Source organism: Saccopteryx leptura, chromosome 3, assembly GCF_036850995.1.
Source record: "Saccopteryx leptura isolate mSacLep1 chromosome 3, mSacLep1_pri_phased_curated, whole genome shotgun sequence".
NCBI lineage: Eukaryota > Metazoa > Chordata > Mammalia > Chiroptera > Emballonuridae > Saccopteryx > Saccopteryx leptura.
Window position 1 is genome coordinate 93,326,097 of NC_089505.1, and position 19,404 is coordinate 93,345,500.

A 19,404-nucleotide genomic window follows, 5' to 3' on the forward strand; every position below is an offset into this window, starting at 1 on the left:
CATGTGAGGTGATATGGCTGAGCACTGAACCCAGGCCACCCATCTTCCGGTCTTGTCCTTTCTCCCTTTAGCCCACGGTTGCTGTCTCCCCTGCCTGCTCACACCAGGCTTCCTTCTGCCCCACGTAAAATAGCAACAATACAGACGACGTTCCCCGTATCCACAGGGGGACTGGTCCAGGACGCCCCTCTGATACCAAAAATCACAGCTGCTCAAGTCCCTCTTATAAAATGGTGTAGAACGAAGCATGCAGACAGCCCTCCGCATGTGTGGACTCCCAACCGTGGGTCGAAAATACACACAAGGGCAGGGACTGATGATACAGTTGTGGACACTGGGGGCAGGGGTCTTGTGAGCTGTTCTAGAATTACGCCAACCACAGAGGGAGAGGCACAGAGCAGGTATAAGGGGAGCAGCGTGGGGACCCCACCCAGCTTGAGTGTGCTGAGGGAAGGCTTGTCCAAGGAGTGAAACAGACGCACCTAAGCTAAGTGGTGGGAGGGGGGCCCCCAGGTAAGACGCCATGTGTAGTGTAGCACTGAGGTCGGGAACAATGACCGCTGTGGTGAGGGGCGGAATGGAAATCGGGGGAGAGGAGATGGCAGAGCTGAAGCCGGAGCTTGAACCTTATCAGACGTTGGAATCCCCAGTGTACAGATGTGGAAACTGAGGCTCAGGAAGTTCGAGTGAATGCCCACAGTCACTCAGATCCGGAACTTGAGCATATCCGGAAACTCGCCCCCACGCCACAGGAAACCCCGCACATCACCTGCACCCACCCACCCTCGGTTAAACACAAGAGGGAGCCTCTCGGAGCCACTGGCTTTGTTTCTGCCTGCGGCTTGCAGGCACTGCACTGGTCACACCTGTGTGGCAATGCGTGCGAGAACGTGATGTTCACCAAACCAGTGACTGGCGTCTTTCCTTCTTTAGTGAGTAGGTTCTGTTAGTGATGCTGTATCACTAACACGGTGGATTTAACACAGTGCGGTTTTAAGAGCATTTGTATCTGGTGTGTTTTATCAAATGACTGCATCGTGTGCTTTCTGGAAGCAAGGTGTGTGTGCTTCGGCCTTGAAGACGTAGGTAGACTTAAATCTCAGAGCCAGCAGGTTAGCTGGCGGTGAATGTGCAGCCCAGGCAGGAGGTGCTGAAAACTGGGAAGGGGGGTCGGGGGGTAAATTTGAGGACGTGATATCATCTTTCCGGCCACCTCTTAGTTAAAATGTACAAATCACTGAATTTTTTTTTTTTTTTTTTTTTTTTTTTGGTAGAGAGGGAGAGATAGGGAGAGGGAAGGGGGAGAAAGATGAGGAACATCCACTCGTAGTTGCAGCACCTTAGTTGTTCATTGATTGCTTCTCAGATGTGCCTTGACCTGGGGTCTCAAGCTGAGCCAGTGACCCCTTGATAAAGCCAGCGACCTTGGGCTCAAACCAGCAACCTTGGGGTAACGTTGATGCTCCCATGCTCAAGCCTGTAAGCCCACACTCTAGCTAACGACCTTGGGGTTTTGAACTGGGGACCTCAGTGTTCTGGGCTAGTGTCCTATCCACTGTGGCCACCACCAGTCAGGCCATTAATTCTTGTTTTCTTTCAGCTCCGCCACAATGGTGAAAGTAATCATAGCTATTTCCGAAGTGCCTGTCATATGCAAAAATGTTATTGCATTATCTCATTTAAGTCTCACACAGTATCCCATCTGAAGAAGTAGTTTCCCCCTATTTCACAGATGAGGAAACTGAGACCCAAAGAGGTTAGAAATCCTATCTGGAAAGTTTCCAAACTGGGGATTCTCCATCCCAGTGATCAGGGCAGATCGGGCATCGCTTGCCTGGGCTTGTCTGCTCTCGTGAAAGTTCTGGCCCTGGGCGGCACAGGCTCCCTTCTCCATGGCCCCTGCAAGTCCTGCACCTTCCTGCCTTTCAGCCGCGTCCTGGCTGGGGTTAATTCTGACGCTTTGCCTGGGTCGAACTGTGTAGGACAGAAAAGGCCAAAGGCTTAGGGGCGTTGCTCTGGATACCCACCCACCAGCCTCTGTATCAAGGGGACCCCGTCCCAGCCTTTTGAGAGCCAGTCTGGTGGGAAGGACACGCTCTTTGTTTCTGCACTGAACCTTCCAGCAGAGACGGGCCAAGTTTGCCAGAAGAGCAATACTTGACGTCAAAGAATGACGCTGCCTGGAAATGACACTGTTGCCGCCACACGGGGCACAGCTGTCGGGAGCAAGCAAGCGCTGCGTGCATTTTCCCAGGACGGGGCCCCATCCGAAGCCTGGCACCTGGGAAACCGAGGCTGCGTGTTCAGCTTGGTGTCGGAGGCTGGCAGACACATCAGTAATGGAGTTTCCCATCTCATGAGTGTATTTTTCTCACTGCATAGGCTTTAATTCGGGTTATTTTTTCTTTACTCTGAAGGGCTCTGCAGCACATGTGCCGTCAGAACCATTTTCCTGATGGAGCTAAACGTGTCGCAGCTTCATTTTCTCTCCCCTTTGGGTTAAATCAATATTTAAAAGGTATTTCTGAGGAAGGAAATGTCGTCTCATTTTAAAAGCTCCGTCACAGGGACCCTGGCCGTGGTGGGTGACAAGGTTCTAGGTTCCTGTTCCTATATGGGGAAGCCGTGTCTCCACCTTTAGCTGGACGCTGAGTGTGTTCTTGCACTGGGAGGGAGGCGGCTCGGCCGAAGGTCTTTAATCAAGCTGTGGTCAGCAAATAAGGGGAAGTGACATTTTCCCTGAATCACCGAAAGGTTCGGATTTCTGCATTGGGAGTGTTTTAAGAGCAGACCCTGGGGTTTATTGAAGTAGGACATTAGCTTCCACTTGCCAATATCCACTCCCTTTCCTGGATCCCAAAGCAAATGTGTGTGAGCATGTGTGTGCATGAGTGTGTGCGCAAGCGTGTCTATATGTGCATGTGCACACATAAACTTGTTCATATATGTGCATGTATGTGCACAGATATTGTGTGTGTGCGTGCAAATGTGTGCACAAAACATTGCATGCATGCAAGCATGTGTGTGTTTGTGTGCACTTGTGTGTGTGTGCTTGTGTATGTGTGCAAGCGTGTATGTGCATGCATGCACACAAACATTGTGTGTGTGTGCACGTGTGCATGTACTGGTAGGGGCTTCTTAACTTCCCATCCAGTATTCTCTATTCCCAAAGCAAGTGTGGAGGTCGTGGCTGTGACAAGTTGAAATTAGAGCAGATTTCTCCAGCCATTTCTCGCTGGGACTGGGGCATCACCGCGTCCTCTCTGAGGTCCCTGACGCCCAAGTGCCAGTCTTTTAGTGCCATCTTCATCTCCCTCCTCACTCGAGGGCATGCAGTCAGCCGAGCAGACGTTTTTTCCCTTTCCAATCTCTCCTCACATCTCTCTGCTCCTTTCCTATTCCCACCGCCACCCAGCAGTCAGGCCTCGGTAATCCTCCCCTCGGACCTTTGCAATCACCTCCCTGTCTGCAGCCTTCCCCTCCAATCCGTCCTGGATTCAGCCGGCAGTTTAATTCTCCAGCAGGCAGCAGGGCTCTGAGCTCCCTGTCATCAAAGCCAGCTGCTCGGGGCTGAGTCAGAGCACCCTGTGGGCTGGCAGTAGGTGTCAGCCTTCCCTTCCCACCTCTCTGCTACCCCCAGTTCACGCAAACCCTCCCCTCTTTCCAGCGTGTAAACTGTACCTGGGTGGGGGGTGGGGGCGAGGGACGGAATGGAGAGCCTGCTCAGGCCCGAAGCATGGCTGTTTCCACGGCAGCCAGTCTCACTTGGTTTGCGAAGTCACTGCACAGTCACAGCTTCCTTCCCTGGGGGAAGAGATGTGCTCACTGCGGTTCCCTACAGGCATTTTGCACCTTCTGTTACCTGTGCCTTTCTTCACGCCACACCCTCCCTCTGGAATGCCTTTCCTTTCAGCCCCACCCTTTGCTCTTGAGACCCACCAGGGTGGCCACCATGTATTAGAGGGAGAGGCAGCTTCCTTGATCACCTGGCCGGGATGTATCTGCCATTCTTGGGCGCACAGACTTGTAGCATCGTCGTCTCCACCGCCATTCCTCCTCCACTCCCTGGAGATAGAATCACTGAGCCCGGGGTTATCTCGTCCATCTCTCTAATCATGCATATCACTCATTCACTCATTCACTCATTCACCAAACACCCCGAGCACAAACGCTTTCCAGTAGGAAGATGCCAGGGATGTGGCTGATGAGTAAGAAAGACATGTCTCTATGCTCACGGATCGTACCTTCTAGCTGGGAGAGTTTTAGAAACATGTAAAGAGTTGACAACTTTGTGAGAAGAGGAAGGTGAGCCGCCAAGGAGAATCCTTTGTACCAAGTGGGGTGTGTGTGTGTGTGTGTGTGTGTGTGTGTGTGTGTAGGGGGTACTGGTTAGGGGTCACGGAACCTGGGAGGTGTCAGCTGAGACAGAGATGAGTCGGAATGAGCTGGAAGGGGGGGTCTGGGTGGAGGACCCTGGAGGAGCATGCTTGTCCCCTGCTGTCCCCTGCATCAGTTTATAGGAGACCTTGAGTGGGATGTCCTCTGAAGCCACATTGCACCTGTGAGGTCATTGGGCAGCCATCAGTGGGGGGGGGGGGGGAGTGAGGGGCAGTGCAGGGTGAGGCGGCCTGTGGGCTGGATCCTTTGGCAATGAGAAGCTCCGGGCCTGGCGCACAGTGGGTGTTTGTAACTGCACTGGGTGGGGGTGGCCTGGGACCCCGCTGAGTTAGCAGTGGGTGAGTTCAGGCATGAGGCCACGCAAGGGGAGGTACTTCTGCAGGTGGAAGCTGAAATGGGAGGAATAGAAACAGCCCCTCCTCTACATCTGGCCCCCACACTGTATGGGGTCACTGGTTTTTTTTTAAGTGGCTGTACTTGTTTCCTAGGCCTGCCGTCATCAACTGCCACACACTGGATGGCCCAAAACAAGAGAAATTTATTTTCTCTCCGTTTTAGAGGCCAGTGATCCAAAATCAAGGTCTCAGCAGGGCCACGCCCCCTCCGGAGGCTCTGGGGGAGGATTCTTCTCCCCTCTTCCGGCTCCTGGTGGCTCCTGGGGTCCTTGGCTGGTGGCAGCATCACCCCTTCCCCATGTCTCACCCGGCCTCCTTCCCTGTGTCTGTCTTCCATCTCTTACAGGGACACTCTCATTGGGTTTAGGGCCCGCCCTCATCCAACATGATCTCATCTATGTCCTTGCCTTAATTATATCCGCAATGATCCTTATTCCGAATAAGGTTCTAAGGTTCCGGTTGGACATGAATTTAACCCCCGACAGTGGCCCTCACAGCATCCCTGCAGGATTGACAGACAGGAAAGTGGAAACTGGGATCCAGAAGAACACGTTGTCGTGGGCCTCACAGATAAACTTAGCCCAGCGAGGGCTCCGATACCGCCTTTGACCCCAGAGTGGGTGCCCCTCCCCGGCACGCGCTGCCCCTCTAGAAAGCCCGTCTGACCGCTGTCTCCTCGTCCACGCTTCTCAGCCTGGTCCGTGGTTCAGAGTCCAAGGACCATGTGGGCCTCCCTGCCCCTCAAGTCGGAGGCCGGGACTGCAGCCATTGGGATGGGGAGTCCCTCAGCCGAGCCTGGGCCCCGTCACCTGTGGCAACTCAGGGAACAGTGCCAAAGGGGTCACTACACCAGAGGCTGTGCTTCGTGCCGCTTTGTGTCTCATTTTCTGTGTGTTTTATGTTCTTATCTCCCGGCTGCTGCCGTCACCACACCTCAGGGTTGATTCCGGTTTTTTTGTAGAGAAAATGTGCCACCTCCCCCCATCTGTGCTGCCGCCAGACTTGCGTTCAAACCGTGGTGGGCAGGGTGCCCTCCTGACTCCCCTTAGCATGCCGCATGGCCCCTCAGTCATCTGCTTTTCAAGTGACATTGACCAAATTTCCCCCATCCCAGCGTGCCAATATTCTTCATGGGGACTTTTTTTTTTTTTTTGTAATAAAGAGAGGAGAATTGCTTCCGTTTTCACAATTGTAGGCCCTTGCAAGAATAATTTTCTCTGAACGGTATGTGATTCTCTCTTTTTATGTGTCCCTGACGCTGTCTGCATGCGGGTGCGGCCGCTCAGCTGGCTGTTAGGTATTTGGTCTCTGCTGCTGCTTGGTTTGCCATCTGTGGGAGTTTAGCTCAAACCGGAAGTGAGTGCAGGAAGACCTTCCCGTGGGGAATGCCAGGGGCCTGCAAGCTCCAGAGCAATGGAGGAGGCGGCAGGTTAGGGGGTTAATTTAACTCTGAAATTGCCAAACCTCCCCCTTCCCTTTCTGCCTTTCTCTTAGAGGAGCGCTGGTGGAGGCAGAGGGATTCCCAGGTGTGCCTGTGAGGAGGGTGTGGTCAACAGGGTTCAGAAAGGGAAGGTAGGGCCCTGGCCGGTTGGCTCAGTGGTAGAGCGTCGGCCTGGTGTGCGGGAGTCCCGGGTTTGATTCCCGGCCAGGGCACACAGGAGAAGTGCCCATCAGCTTCTCCACCCCTCCCCCTCTCCTTCCTCTCTGTCTCTCTTCCCCTCCTGCAGCCAAGGCTCCATTGGAGCAAAGTTGGCCTGGGTGCTGGGGATGGCTCCATGGCCTCTGCCTCAGGCGCTAAAATGGCTCTGGTTGCAACAGAGCAACGCCCCGGATGGGCAGAGCATCACCTCCTGGTGGGCATGCCGGGTGGATTCCAGTCGGGCGCGTGCAGGAGTCTGTCTGACTGCCTCCCCGTTTCCAACTTCAGAAAAATACAAAAAAAAGAAAGGGAAGGTAGGGGGTCTAGCGCAGGAATGTCTGCATCTTTAAGAGTGCAGCCTTTGTTTCCTGACTGCAGCCTTCCTTTCCAGAAGTGGTGGGAACCTGGGGCTATTGCTACAGTGTACTTCCAATCACCATGCGATTAACCCATGCTTAATTTGGCACATGCTAGTATATGTCTGTCTGCTTGCTAGCCTCAGGGATTATGTCCAGGGTGCAACATAGTAGGTGATGAATAAACCTCGGTTGAATTAATGAAATAATTGTCATTATTATTATTAATGGAAAGATCCATTCCCTTAGTCAATAAATACTATGTTGAGTGCCTAGTGTGTGGCAGGTATCTGTGCTAGATGTGGGGATACTGCAGAGAATTTACCAGGGAGGCCCTGCCCTTGTGGGGCTGAGGTTTTAGAGAGAGAATCGAGGCACTAAAATACGTAGGTAGATTGTATTCAGTGGTCTGTTAGAAGGTGACAAGTCCTATGGAGGAAAAGATTGGAAGGAAGATTGGGGGGGTGCAGTTTTAAAAAGAGTGGTCAGGGTGGGCTTCTTTGAGAAAGGGACAAATGAGCAAAGATGAGAAAGAGGGGAGAGAGCCTTGCAGATGCTGCGAGTTGCATTCCAGGTAGGGGAAACAGCCAGTGCAAAGGCCCTGAGGCATGTTTGAGAAGCAACAAGGAAGTCAGAAGGACCCAAATGCACAAGAGGAAAAGCAGGAAAGTCAGAGAGCCAACAGGCCATCCTCGCTGCCATGGGTAGACGAGGCAACTGAAGCTCAGGGATGTTAAGGGGCAGACCCTGAGCCACCCAGCTAGTAAGTGACGGGGCAGAACCCAGGGTTTAGATTCCGGTTCTTGTGTCACCTCTCACCCTGACAAGAGGGTCTAAGGGAAGATGGCACTGTTTGTGGCACGGCACCCTCGGGGCCTGACTGATGCAGCTGGAACTTGAAGAGGAGAAAGATTCCATTTCCCTTTCTTGCTCCTGTGAGCCTCTCCAGCCACGGAACAAGTCTTGGTGGCCTCATTGTTGCAGTCCGAGCTGTCCTCAGAATCCCCAGCCAGACCTGAAATGCCCCCCGACGTCCCCAACGTGTCTGGCTTGCTTGTCCAGTGTCATGGCAACTCAGATTCCTCTCCATGTTTCTCTGTCTTGCTCCAAAAGAGGTTCTCGTCTCCTTCTGGAATCATCCTCATCATTGTGGCCAGGAATAAATTTAATCTAGGGCTAAATTTAATCTAGGGCTTCTACCTGTGCCATCGGTAAATTACTTTTGCTCGTTCGCTCTGACAAAGCCGTCTTCCTCTGCTGACCTTTTCTGCCTGGCGTTCTCAACATTTTTCTTCGCTTAACTTGCCGTGCAATCTCCTTTTCCATTTTCCCCTCTCTGCTCTTCTTATCATTGTCACAGACTGTCCTTCTCTGGTGGCGGGGACCCTCCGTTTTCTCCTGCTGCCTCATCCTCACTTTTGAAGATGTCTTTTTTTTTTTTTCCCCTGCCTCCTGGGCAACTGAATGACTTTGGAGACCCTCTGACCTGTTGATGGGTGACCTTCCCCGTTCTGGGTTGGCTCCTGCCTTTATTTGTGTTACCTGCCCAAAGGCAGGTGCTTCTACCTGCATGGAGCTCTGTTCAGCGTGCCAAGGACACCAGGGCTGGGCGGTGGTTCTGATGGCTCCCATGATGGGGAAACACAGAGCTTCGTACAGCTGGGAATTAGCCCAAGACCCTTGAATGCAGCCTTGTCTGTTGTTGAGGTCAAGTTCTGGTCGGGGAAATCCACCTCAGAGATGACATTTCTGTTCTGACAGCAAGTGTGCAAATCAGCACCACCTTTCTGAAAGGCACCTTGGAAGGTGATGTCTGCTCAGATTTTCAACACATTGCTGGGCTTTGAGAAGCACCAAGCAGGTTTTGCGGAGATGTGCATAGGAGACTACCGGCCACAGCCTGGGCTATTGTAAGACTGAATTGCAATCCTAATTGTCTATTAATCCATCAGCAGACTGCCCTAGATTAATATATAGTGGTACATAAACTCTGGAATCCTGTGGGGTTGTGAACAGTGGTGAGGACTGATGATGTACATGGGCCCGGTAAGATGACCAGGAAACGGTTAAGTTCAAAATAAGCAAGTGGCAATGCCCTTGTCTATGGGGCAACCCGTTTTTGCAAAATAAAATTATATTTTCACTGTAGGGCCGGCGTGATGTTGTCATTAAAAGACATTAGGTGCTTCCCAAATCTTAACCGTTATAACATTTTCAGGTCATGAAGTGGTGAAACGATTCTAGCTAGTTAACGTAAAAAGTAAGTTTAAAAGCCCGAAGAAGAACATGGTTCGTGGTCCAGGTTTATTTGGTTGGACAAGAAGCAATGTCCATTTGCTGGAACCTTGTTTTGTTTCAAATAAACATGAAAAAGTGTTACCTTCAAAAAGTGATGTAGTATCTGGATAGATAATGCATATGTCGTAAAAAAAACGATTGAAAGCCGTGTCCAGCCACCTCTGCAGGCGGCTCCCCATGGATGGAGGCCGTGTGCACGGGGAAGGCGGGAACAGGGGCTTTTCACAGCCTAGACTTCTGGGTTGCTGAAATTCTTTTCCCAAGAGCTTGGCTTTTTATGATTAAAAAATATATACATAGAGGGACATATTTCACTTCGCCTTTGACTTCGTAACTATTTAACTTCTGATTGCAGAGAACATGCAGGGCGGACAGCCTAGTAGAGTAAATGCCCACATACCCATCACCCACCCCCCACAACCATCACCCCTCGGCCGGGCCTGCCCCACCAAACCCAGGTCCCTGTCCCTATCCCGGTCCCCAGCCACTGCTCCTGTGTGAGGTTAAGGCCAATCCCAGGTGTCATGAAAACATCTCCGTTTCCCCCTCCTGACACTACTAACCTGCATGTTGCCTCCTCAGAGGCCGAGCTGTTACAATGAGGTCTGAATCCTTACCTCCAGGTCCCCCTGCCTGCTGTTTGTCCCCACAGCATCCCCAGAGTGACCTTCTTACATCCTTCCTTACATCTGAACCTTGCCTTAAAATACAGCTAGTGCTCAACTTACAACCACGATTGGTTCTGACAGACTGGCCGTAACACGATTTGGTTGTAAGTTGAGTAGGCTATATGTACAGTACTGTGAAATGATGTTATAAAAATCTTTAAGTCATATTTTATCATAATTTTCTTTCATTATTGTTATATATCATAATTTTCTTTGTTCATTTTATGCCATTTGTATCATCTCTACACCATTTTGTTTCTTATTTTTACATTCATCAGGTTTAAGTAAAACACTGCATTACCAGTACAACTGGTTTAATATTTGCAAAACATACAAAATTACAAAATACAGGTGCATACAAAAATACAAAATACAGGTGTAAAAAATACCATAGGAAACATTTTCCCAATTGCAAAACATATCAAAATATATAAACATGTACTAAACATTTTATTGGCCAGCACTGTCATACGCCCAGCTGGGCAACGCTTGCACTGCCAGACGCAGAGCAGTCGTGGCTAGGGATTGTGGTCATAGAGTCTAATGGTCATAAGTTGCACAGGTCGTAAGTCAGTCAATACCTGTACATCTATCAGAACCCTCCAACTGTGACAGAGGGTCACGAAGGGGTTTCCGGTGCACCAGGATACAGTGTCCTCTGGGCAGTAGGCAGGGCAGCCCAGAGAGCCTTAACGATTCAAGACTAGTGTGAGGTGTACCAATATTATCGTATGTCTGTGTGTCATGTCGCAGGAAGAGTTGGAAGTACAGAAACATTCAGACTCTGCTGACTTAGGATGAAAGGCCTCAGTCTGTCTGTCCATCTCAGCTACCTGCCCTTACTCCCCTGCACCTGTCTCTGCTTTTCCCCCAGGGCTTGTGTGCCCCCAGGGGCGAGCATCACCAGGTGGGCTTGGGGAGGTGGTGACCAAACGTTGCACATGATTTCCTGATGGCGGTGTTCCTAGAATGTCGCTGTACCTGGTCCAGTTTATCTATTCTGCTGTGATACCAGGTGGGCACCTCCTATGTGCCAGACACTGTGTTAGGAACTAGAACTCTAGACGTGGTAGGAACAGACAGAACCACTGCCCTTGTGAAGTTTCTACACACCTGAGAGCGTAGAACGATGTTTGCAACATCCTCCACCGGACACGGTGGTGATCTTTGCACACTGTCATCTTTGCAATTTTTTGCATTTGTTTTCTTTAAAGAGAACGTGTTTCATTTTTAACATCCCTTCCCAATTTCATTTCAACCAAAAAAAAAAAAGTGATTTTTAAAAAAAAAAAAATAGAAACTACAATAAAAAATAATTAACGGGGCCCTGGTCGGTTGGCGCAGTGGTAGAGTGTCGGCCTGGTGTGCAGGAGTCCCGGGTTCGATTCCCGGCCAGGGCACACAGGAGAAGCGCCCATCTGCTTTTCTACCCTTCTCCCTCTCCTTCCTCTCTCTCTCTCTCTCTCTTCCCCTCCCGCAGCCAAGGCTCCATTGGAGCAAAGTTGGCCCGGGCGCTGAGGATGGCTCCATGGCCTCTGCCTCAGACGCTAGAATGGCCCTGGTTGCAACAGAGCAACGCCCCAGATGGGCAGAGCATCGCCCCCTGGTGGGCATGCCGGGTGGATCCCGGTCAGGCGCATGCAGGAGTCTGACTGCCTCTCCGTTTCCAACTTCAGAAAAATACAAAAAAGAAAAATAATAATAATAATAATAAATGCCCACAGAGCAAGAAGTTAACAGTGATTAATTCTATCTAGGTAGTGAGAAAATGCAGTTATTTTCTTATTTTTTATGTACTTTTTAAATCCCCCCATCAATTTTTGAATTAAAAAGGGGAAAAACAGATAATGGGAAAAAGTGAATTTTTGGGAATTGGCAATGAGTCAGCCACCAAGCGAGTGATGAAGAAGATATATATTTTTCTTCTTCTATCTGCACAGCGGCTGCAATATCGCTGCCTTACTCCGGGGCACAGATGTGGGAAGGCGGAGATTATGGTCCCCCAGCTCAGTGGGGCTTTCTCTAAACCACCTTTTTGTGGCCTTAATTCCATGAATGCAAATAATAATTACCAACCTAAGTAGATTACTCAGAATAGCTGAGATGCTGCCGGGTCCCCAAATGAGTCATGTTATTGACTGCTCACAATTAATCTAAAAGAAATTAAACCAATTGCCTTCCTGGTTCCTTCGTCCCGTTTTGTGCCAGGGTGACATTTCTGCTAATTTATTGCCTGAGCCGTATTCCTTGCATGCTGTTCCCATTAGTTTCCAGAACTGGAACGTTCGGTGAAGATGAGCTTGTTTCCCTGCCGGGTGTCTGAGCTCCTCTCCTCACCCCTTCCCTGCCTGCCGTGGTCCCTTTAGCTTCAACGGGCTGCCTGCCGGGGAAGCAGGCTTCCTGTTTGTAATACTTCCATGGTCTATCTAGCTCTTCTTTTCTTTTTTATTTTTCCCCCTTCTTTTTCAAGTGAGAGGAGGGGAGGTAGAGCGACAGAATCCCGCATGAGCTCTGACCAGGATCCCTCTGGCCAACCCTGTCTGGGGACAGTACTCTGCCCATCCGGGTCCATGTTTGCAACTGAGCTATTTTTAACAATGGAGGTGGAGGCTCCATTGAGGTATCCTCAGCGCCCAGGGCTGATGCACTCAAATAAATCGAGCCATGGCTGCGGGAGGGGAAGAGAGAAAGAGAGAGATTGAGAGAGAAGGGAAAAGGGGAGGGCTGGAAAAACAGATGGTCACTTCTCCTGTGTGTCCTGACCGGAAATCGAACCTGGGACATCCACATGCCAGGTCAATGCTCTACCACTGAGCCAATCAGCCATGGCCCTGTCTAGCTTTTCAGCTACTCCCCATACTCCCTCTGTCCTTCCTTACTCTGCTTCGTCAATTGCCACTTCCCCTGTCAAGTCTGGGAGAAGTTGGAGCTGTAGTGGCCCCAACACCCCAGCATCCCTCGTGTAAGTTGGGAGTCAGAGAAGGGCCAAGACGACGAAGGACACGGAAAAGCCAATTCAGAAGAAGTATTTGTTGAGTCCCTGTTAGTACAAGGCATTTAGGAGATGGTGGCAAAAAAAAAAAAAAAATTATCTCTAAATGCAGAGCAGTGGGGAGGTCATTTGTTGCCCAGCTACAGATAACTAATACACTCTTTCCCTTCCTCGCTGGGCACCTGCTGTGTGCCAGGGGCTCTCGTTCCAAATGTAGTCACCAGTCTGGAACATTCTTCTGCCTCCTCACCTTCACCTACTCTCCATCAGGGCTCAGTGTGGTCGTCACTTCTTCAGCCCCCACCCCTCCCAGGCCCTTGCTGGCACTCAGTGTGTTTCTCCTTTGCGACATTTACCTCAAATGTGAAGTTGTCATGTGCTCATGTAATTCTTCAGGATTTCCCCATAAGCCTCACGGGGGCACAGCTGTCTCCCCTTCCTTTCCTGTTGTGTCTCCAGGCCCTCTCGGTTTCTGGCACATGGTGGGCAATGAGATCATTGGTAATGGAATGAATGAAGCCTCCTAACAGCGGTGTTATATTGCGTCCATTTTACAGATGAGGAGACGGAGGCTCAGAGAGCGTAAGGGGATGGATTACTCACAGTGGTCGCCAGTCTGGGGGGCCGAGCTTCAAGTCTCACTTTTTCACGGCCGCCTTCCCCAGTGTGCCCCCAAACTCAGTGCCCTTTAAGCTGCGGCAGGCACACGGACCAACTGGGGGTCTTGTTAAAATGCAGACTGCGACTCAGCAGGTCTGGAGTGGCCAAAAGGCTGCATTGCTGACAGTCTCTGGTGATTCTACCGTTGCTGGTCCTGGGCCACTCCGAGCAGCGAGTTGCAAAGCCCTGGGTGTTATCTGCCCGTTGGTTGGGGGGGGGGGGGCAGAGTCAAAGCCAATAAGCAGATTTGCATAGAGCAGGGGTCCCCAAACTACGGCCCGTGGGCCACATGCGGCCCCCTGAGGCCATTTATCTGGCCCCTGCTGCACTTCCAGAAGGGGCACCTCTTTCATTGGTGGTCAATGAAAGGAGCACATTGACCATCTCATTAGCCAAAAGCAGGCCCATAGTTCCCATTGAAATACTGGTCAGTTTGTTGATTTAAATTTACTTGTTTTTTATTTTAAATATTGTATTTGTTCCCGTTTTGTTTTTTTACTTTAAAATAAGATATGTGCAGTGTGCATAAGGATTTGTTCATAGTTTTTTTTTATAGTCCGGCCCTCCAACGGTCTGAGGGACAGTGAACTGGCCCCCTGTGTAAAAAGTTTGAGGACCCCTGGCATAGAGTGTCCAGGAGGCACTTAGCACCATCCTCTTTTGACCACAGTCCAGTACTCTGAGTCTCTGCGAGGGTAGTGACCGTCTCGACGTTCAAGCAGGGGGTGCAAGGACTGGGGGGGTGTTCTGAATGCCAGGGTCACCACACCTGCCATCAGCTTTGGGAATGAGGCTTCTGACAGTTTGGTTCCCTGGGCGAGGCCACTCACGGGGTTCTAGAAAGGGGGCTGTGACCAGTCCTTGTGGGCTGACCTGGGCCTTCCCGAGGAAGCTGCTCCCCCCTGGGCAGGGACAGCTGGCGCTTAGGAGAAGCAGATGTACACCCCGCCAAATGACCAGAAGAACCGGTGCGCAGATGGGGTCCACGCAGGCTGCAGAGGCCGTCGTCACCAGGGAGCCCCTGTTCCTGCCAGGAGGAAGTTTCCCCCGGGAGGTGTGTTCCCAGCATCTCGGCATCCTCAGTGTGCCCTGTCCCGGGGCGCTCCAGCACCTCCCCTCCTGAGCCATGGGTGGGTAGGCACTGCCCAGGGAAGCCCTTCCCTGAGTGGTTGTCCTGTGAGGGCAGCCTGGGCTGGGCTGCACCGAGACCGTCAGAGGCTGTGAGCCCGTGCCCCAGAGCTCTGGGCAGCTTTGGGGTGTGTTTGGGAGTCTGCACCACGGCAGAAGACATCAAGACCCCGGCCTAGAATTGCCAGACTGTCCATTTTCACAGCTGCTTCCCCCACTAGGACCAGACCAGGACCGGCCTGGATGACCACTGGGCAGCAGACACATTCCCAGGAGGATCTAAACTGGCTCCACCTACCTCTCCTGTCCTCCGCCCTTGTCCCAGGGTGCTGAAGGGAGACCAGGGTACACAGTGATCCCCACCCCGGAATTCTGAATCATGATTTAATTAATAATAAATATTCATTGGGAAAGTGTGCAAAAAACCCCCCAAAACCCAGCAGCTGTGAGTCTTCAAATTATGGTGCCCCCTACACAGAACAATAGAAACAGTAAACATTTATGAAGCAATTATTGCCATGTCTATCCAGACACTGCTTTCAATAGTTACTATATATGCAGTTCTCAAAGTGAGTCCCTAGACCAGCAGCAGCAGTGGCATCACCTGGGAACTTAATGGAAAATGCCTTTGCAGAGGTCTTGAGCCCGCCCGCAAGCATGACAGCCTGGCGCGACCCTTCGGGGCACAGAGTTGAGGCTCACAGAATCACAGGTTGGATTCCTGCTTCTGGTCCTCACAATCTTCATGACCCTGAACAAATCCCTTCACCCCTCTAAACCTCAGTGTCCTCATCTGTGGAATGGGTGTGGTGATAGTCCTCCTCTCAGAGGGTCCTTGGGGAGGATTAAATGATTACACATGCATGTTTGGTCCACATTTAAACACTTCAGTAAAATCTTCTAAATGAACAATGGGCACTTTTAGTGCCTTCCAAAGGTCACTTGTTGGGAATCTGTGGGTAAAAATTGGGAAGTCCATTTCGTACGTACCTTCTGGGTGACAGATGGAGAGTCTCCCCAATATGGACTCCAGCACTGCCCACGAAGTTTCCTGCCCACTTTCTGCCCAGTGCTCGGGGCACTGCCACTGCAGGTTTTTCAGGCCCCTGGACATGACTATGACTAGGGCCTTTAAAGGCCACACGGGTCAGCGGAGAGGTGGGAGACAGACCAGGCTTTCCTCATCCCCGTCGTGACCCGGAAGAGACTTAGTGGCTCTCTCACCTGGCCTGGTATAGAAAAACTCAGCGGGCCCCTCTCATAAATGACCACTTGATCTGACAGCTTGCGTTTATTCATCGACACATAGAGTTCTAACTACCTATCTTTCCCAGCTTTTAGCTCGTTTAATCCTCCTAACAACCCTATAGGATGTGCACTCCTATCATTAAATAACTTTACCCATGGGGAAGCAGAGGCAGAGCGAGCGTCCTGCGATCTGCCTTGGATCCTGGAGCCAGCAAAGGGCCGGGCGAGGACACAGACCCAGGCCGCCCGCCGCCAGAGCGCGCACTCCTGATAATGCGCTAGCTCTCCTGACCAGAGTCTGCATACCTTTATCCCAGAGGGTGGGGCCCTTAGAGTTTCCCACACAAAATGTCCAGGTCTTTTTCTGAGAATTAGGGCCCATAGGGACTGATGCCTCCTCAGACCCTGGGGAGAACAGTCCCTCCCGGTTTGCTAATAAGTGGCACAGCTGGGGTGGGGGCCCCAGGCGTCTGCAACCCCATCTCCATGCCACTCCTCGGTGGCGGTCTCTTCCGCCACACGGGCGCAGACTCTCTGGTGCCTACTTGGGCACCATGGGGAGCCCGGGTGCTCAGGCCTAGTGGATGCCAAGGCTCCCCGAAGCGGCAGCCCCATTAGCCGGAGAGATGGCCGTGGCTATTGTTCTGTTCTCGTTCCTTTGTGATGTATTGTTGCGCAGGAAATTTATCCCTTGACAGTTTCCCTGGGGGCCCTTTTGACGACATGGGGCTCTGGAGGACTGTCGTTAGCACTGATAAACACTTTCCAGTTCCCTCCTGCGCAAATGGGAAGGCCTAATGAAAAGGAGCACTGCGGAGTAATTAAAGAGGCTGGTGGGGTTTTTAAAAATTTTTTTTTGAGCAATTAAGACTAAAAGCCCTAATCAAGCAGCACCCATTTTTCCCCATCTGTTTTGAACTCTGTCATTTAAAAGACATCATCGTCGGCACCATCAGCTGCAGGCCGATGGTCAAGATGCCCAAGCCAGCTTGGCTGAGCAGGAAGTGGAGGGTGCCAGTCCCAAGCCCTGTGATTTCTCTGAGGTCCTAAAAGTATTGCTGCAGGGCCTGCCCTTGGTTCTTCTCTCCTCTCCCCTCTTTTCCCTTCTTCTCCCACTCTTCCTTTCACTTCTTGAGAGGTTTTGCTGATGGGTTAGTGCTGCGTCTTCCTTACATATCCTTGATCCCTTGTCATGAGGACCGTCCATGTGTAAAATAGCTGCCCAAGGCGTACAAACAGCAGCTGTGGACTAAAGGACCAGAGAGGTTGAAAAACTCACAAGGACACACAGCTAGTGAGTAGCAGAGCCTGGACTGGACCCCAGGTCCTTGGACTATCCCGGGAATGAGGAGGTGAAGAGCAGGGCTCTCTGCCTCCGCTTGGCCTGAGTGTGAGTCCCAGCTCTGCCTGGTGATCGTAGGCAAGTGCCTCCCCCTTGTGAAGGATCAGTTTCCTCATCTGTAAAAGGGGATGTAATAGTGGTCCTTCCCTCATGGGGTGGGTACAAGTATGGTAAGTGCTCGTTAAGTTCTTCATGTTCCTGGTTTCCAAACGGTCGCCGAGGCACCCAGTGTGCCACAGTGACGTCACTTGGGGTGCTACGGGACATTCTTAATTTTTAAAGAAAACCTACCAACCCCTGCCAAGACACTGAAAGAACGACTAACTCAAGGTCATTCACTGTTTCAACCATGGACTCCACTACACACATTCCTTTGGATGACATCATTGCTTTGTGAAGCTGGGGTCTTGGCAGTTCCTTTGATTAAAAAGCAAATATCGGCAAAACTGCTGCGGAACGAGAAGCGTGTTTGGTGGGGTCCAATCTGAGTTCAAGGTCGAAGGGATTGTGCAGCACCCAACAGGCACACACAGTCCATGCGTGTGTACTTGCGATTATTTAAGAACAAGATAAAACTATTGTCTTTTTTTCCTTTCAAAGGACGAGTGATATTTCCTTTCAACTGGCTATTAAGTCATACAGCATAAATTAAGTCTTTGGCCTCAACTACTTAATAAACAAAAACGTTTAGGGATTTTGGGGGAGCCTCCAGGTACCAGGAAAAGAATTATGTACTTAGACTCTGAGAGTGCCGTGAACTGAGACAGTTTGGCACCTTTTGCCAGAAGTGGCTTCCCAGTGTCCTTTGCAAATGATTTTTCCCTGTAAATGTATTTTGAATGAGCAGAGAAATGGAGGCATATCTGTCTTCCTTACCTGGTTTGCTGAGCAAGCCAGAGGGCTGCCGCCTGACCCTTGGGAGTCGATGGAGCCCCTGTCTTCAGAAAGGAGGTCCACACGGCACGGCTGGGGGCTCGGCCCTGAGAGACCGCCTTCTGGGAAGGCCAGACCTGGGTGTTTAACTCTTGCCCCCTGTGTGTTTTTTGGGACCCGTTGTGGCATCGCTGACAGCTCCGATTCCTGCTCCCAGGCTTTCTGGCAGAGGGACTTTCCACCCCCTGTCCCGCTGTGAGTAATTAAGCAGTTCGGGTGACTGCAGAGCGGATGGTGTGTGTTCCCGGCAGCCCGTGCTGGGGGTTGAGATGAAAGCTGGGTGCGACCCGTCCTGGAGAAACTTAGCCATTGGAGGGCACGTGGGATCTGTTCCGAATACACAGCCCTGGGTTTGCAGTTAATGGGAGGAGGACGGAGTTCTTTTCCCACTCTGTGCTCCTGTGCTGTGTGGGTGTTCAGATCCTACGGCAGAACCCCGGCCACAGCTGCAGGGGGGACCCTGCCAATGCAGCCACCTGCCACAGGGTGACACCTAGGATCCCTGAGGGTCCCAGAGATGCTCCTTGGGCAATGTCCAAATGGCCCTTCCCGCAGGAGTGCTCAGGAGTTCTGGAAGATTCGGCACAAGGAGCTCTTCTCCCAAGAGTTGGAGGCCCCATGTTCTCCCAGGGCCCGTTTGATGTTCAAGGGACCCAGGGGACGTGGGGTGCTTCAGAGCAAAACGTAGCCTGAGCCATTGGAGCACTGTTTAGCGATTTCTCTGGGGGCTCTTTATTCATTTTTAGAGAGGAGAGAGAGAGGGAGAGAGAGAGAGACAGAGAGAGAGAAGGGGGGAGGAGCTGGAAGCATCAACTTCTTGACCAGGCAAGCCCAGGGTTTTGAACCGGTGACCTCAGCATTTCCAGGTCGACGCATTATCCACTGCGCCACCACAGGTCAGGCCTCTCTGGGGGCTCTGATCCCTGCTGGCCTCTCCGGGTGGAACCTTCCTCTTGCACACTTTGCAGCTCAAGCCCCGGCTGGTCCAGGCGGCTCTCTGGTCCCTGTGTGTTCAGGGCCGTGCACAGCTCCTGCCACGGCTCAGTCTGCTTCCTCCACCCGGATGCCCTCATCTGAACACCTGCCCTTTACAGGCTCTACTCAAGAGTCCCCTGCTCAGTGGGCGCACGTCAGAACCGTGCTCAGAGTATCTGATCTCAGGTCATAACCTCACACTCCTTACTAGCCCCTCTGGCCTCCCTCAACTCCCTGACCCATAAAAATGAGCATAAAATTGCACCTCACTCAGTTCCTCTCAAACAACCGGGTGCACCGGAACCACTCAGGAATCCTGTTGAACTGCAGCTTGGGATTCAGCTGATCCAGAGAGGAGCCTGGGGAGGCTGC

General features: G+C 51.6%; 1 protein-coding gene across 1 annotated transcript in view; it reads left to right on the plus strand.

The window, feature by feature from the left end:
• KAZN (kazrin, periplakin interacting protein) overlaps positions 1-19,404 on the plus strand; it is a 763,503-nt gene that overhangs the window by 435,944 nt on the left and 308,155 nt on the right. The window lies entirely within an intron of this gene.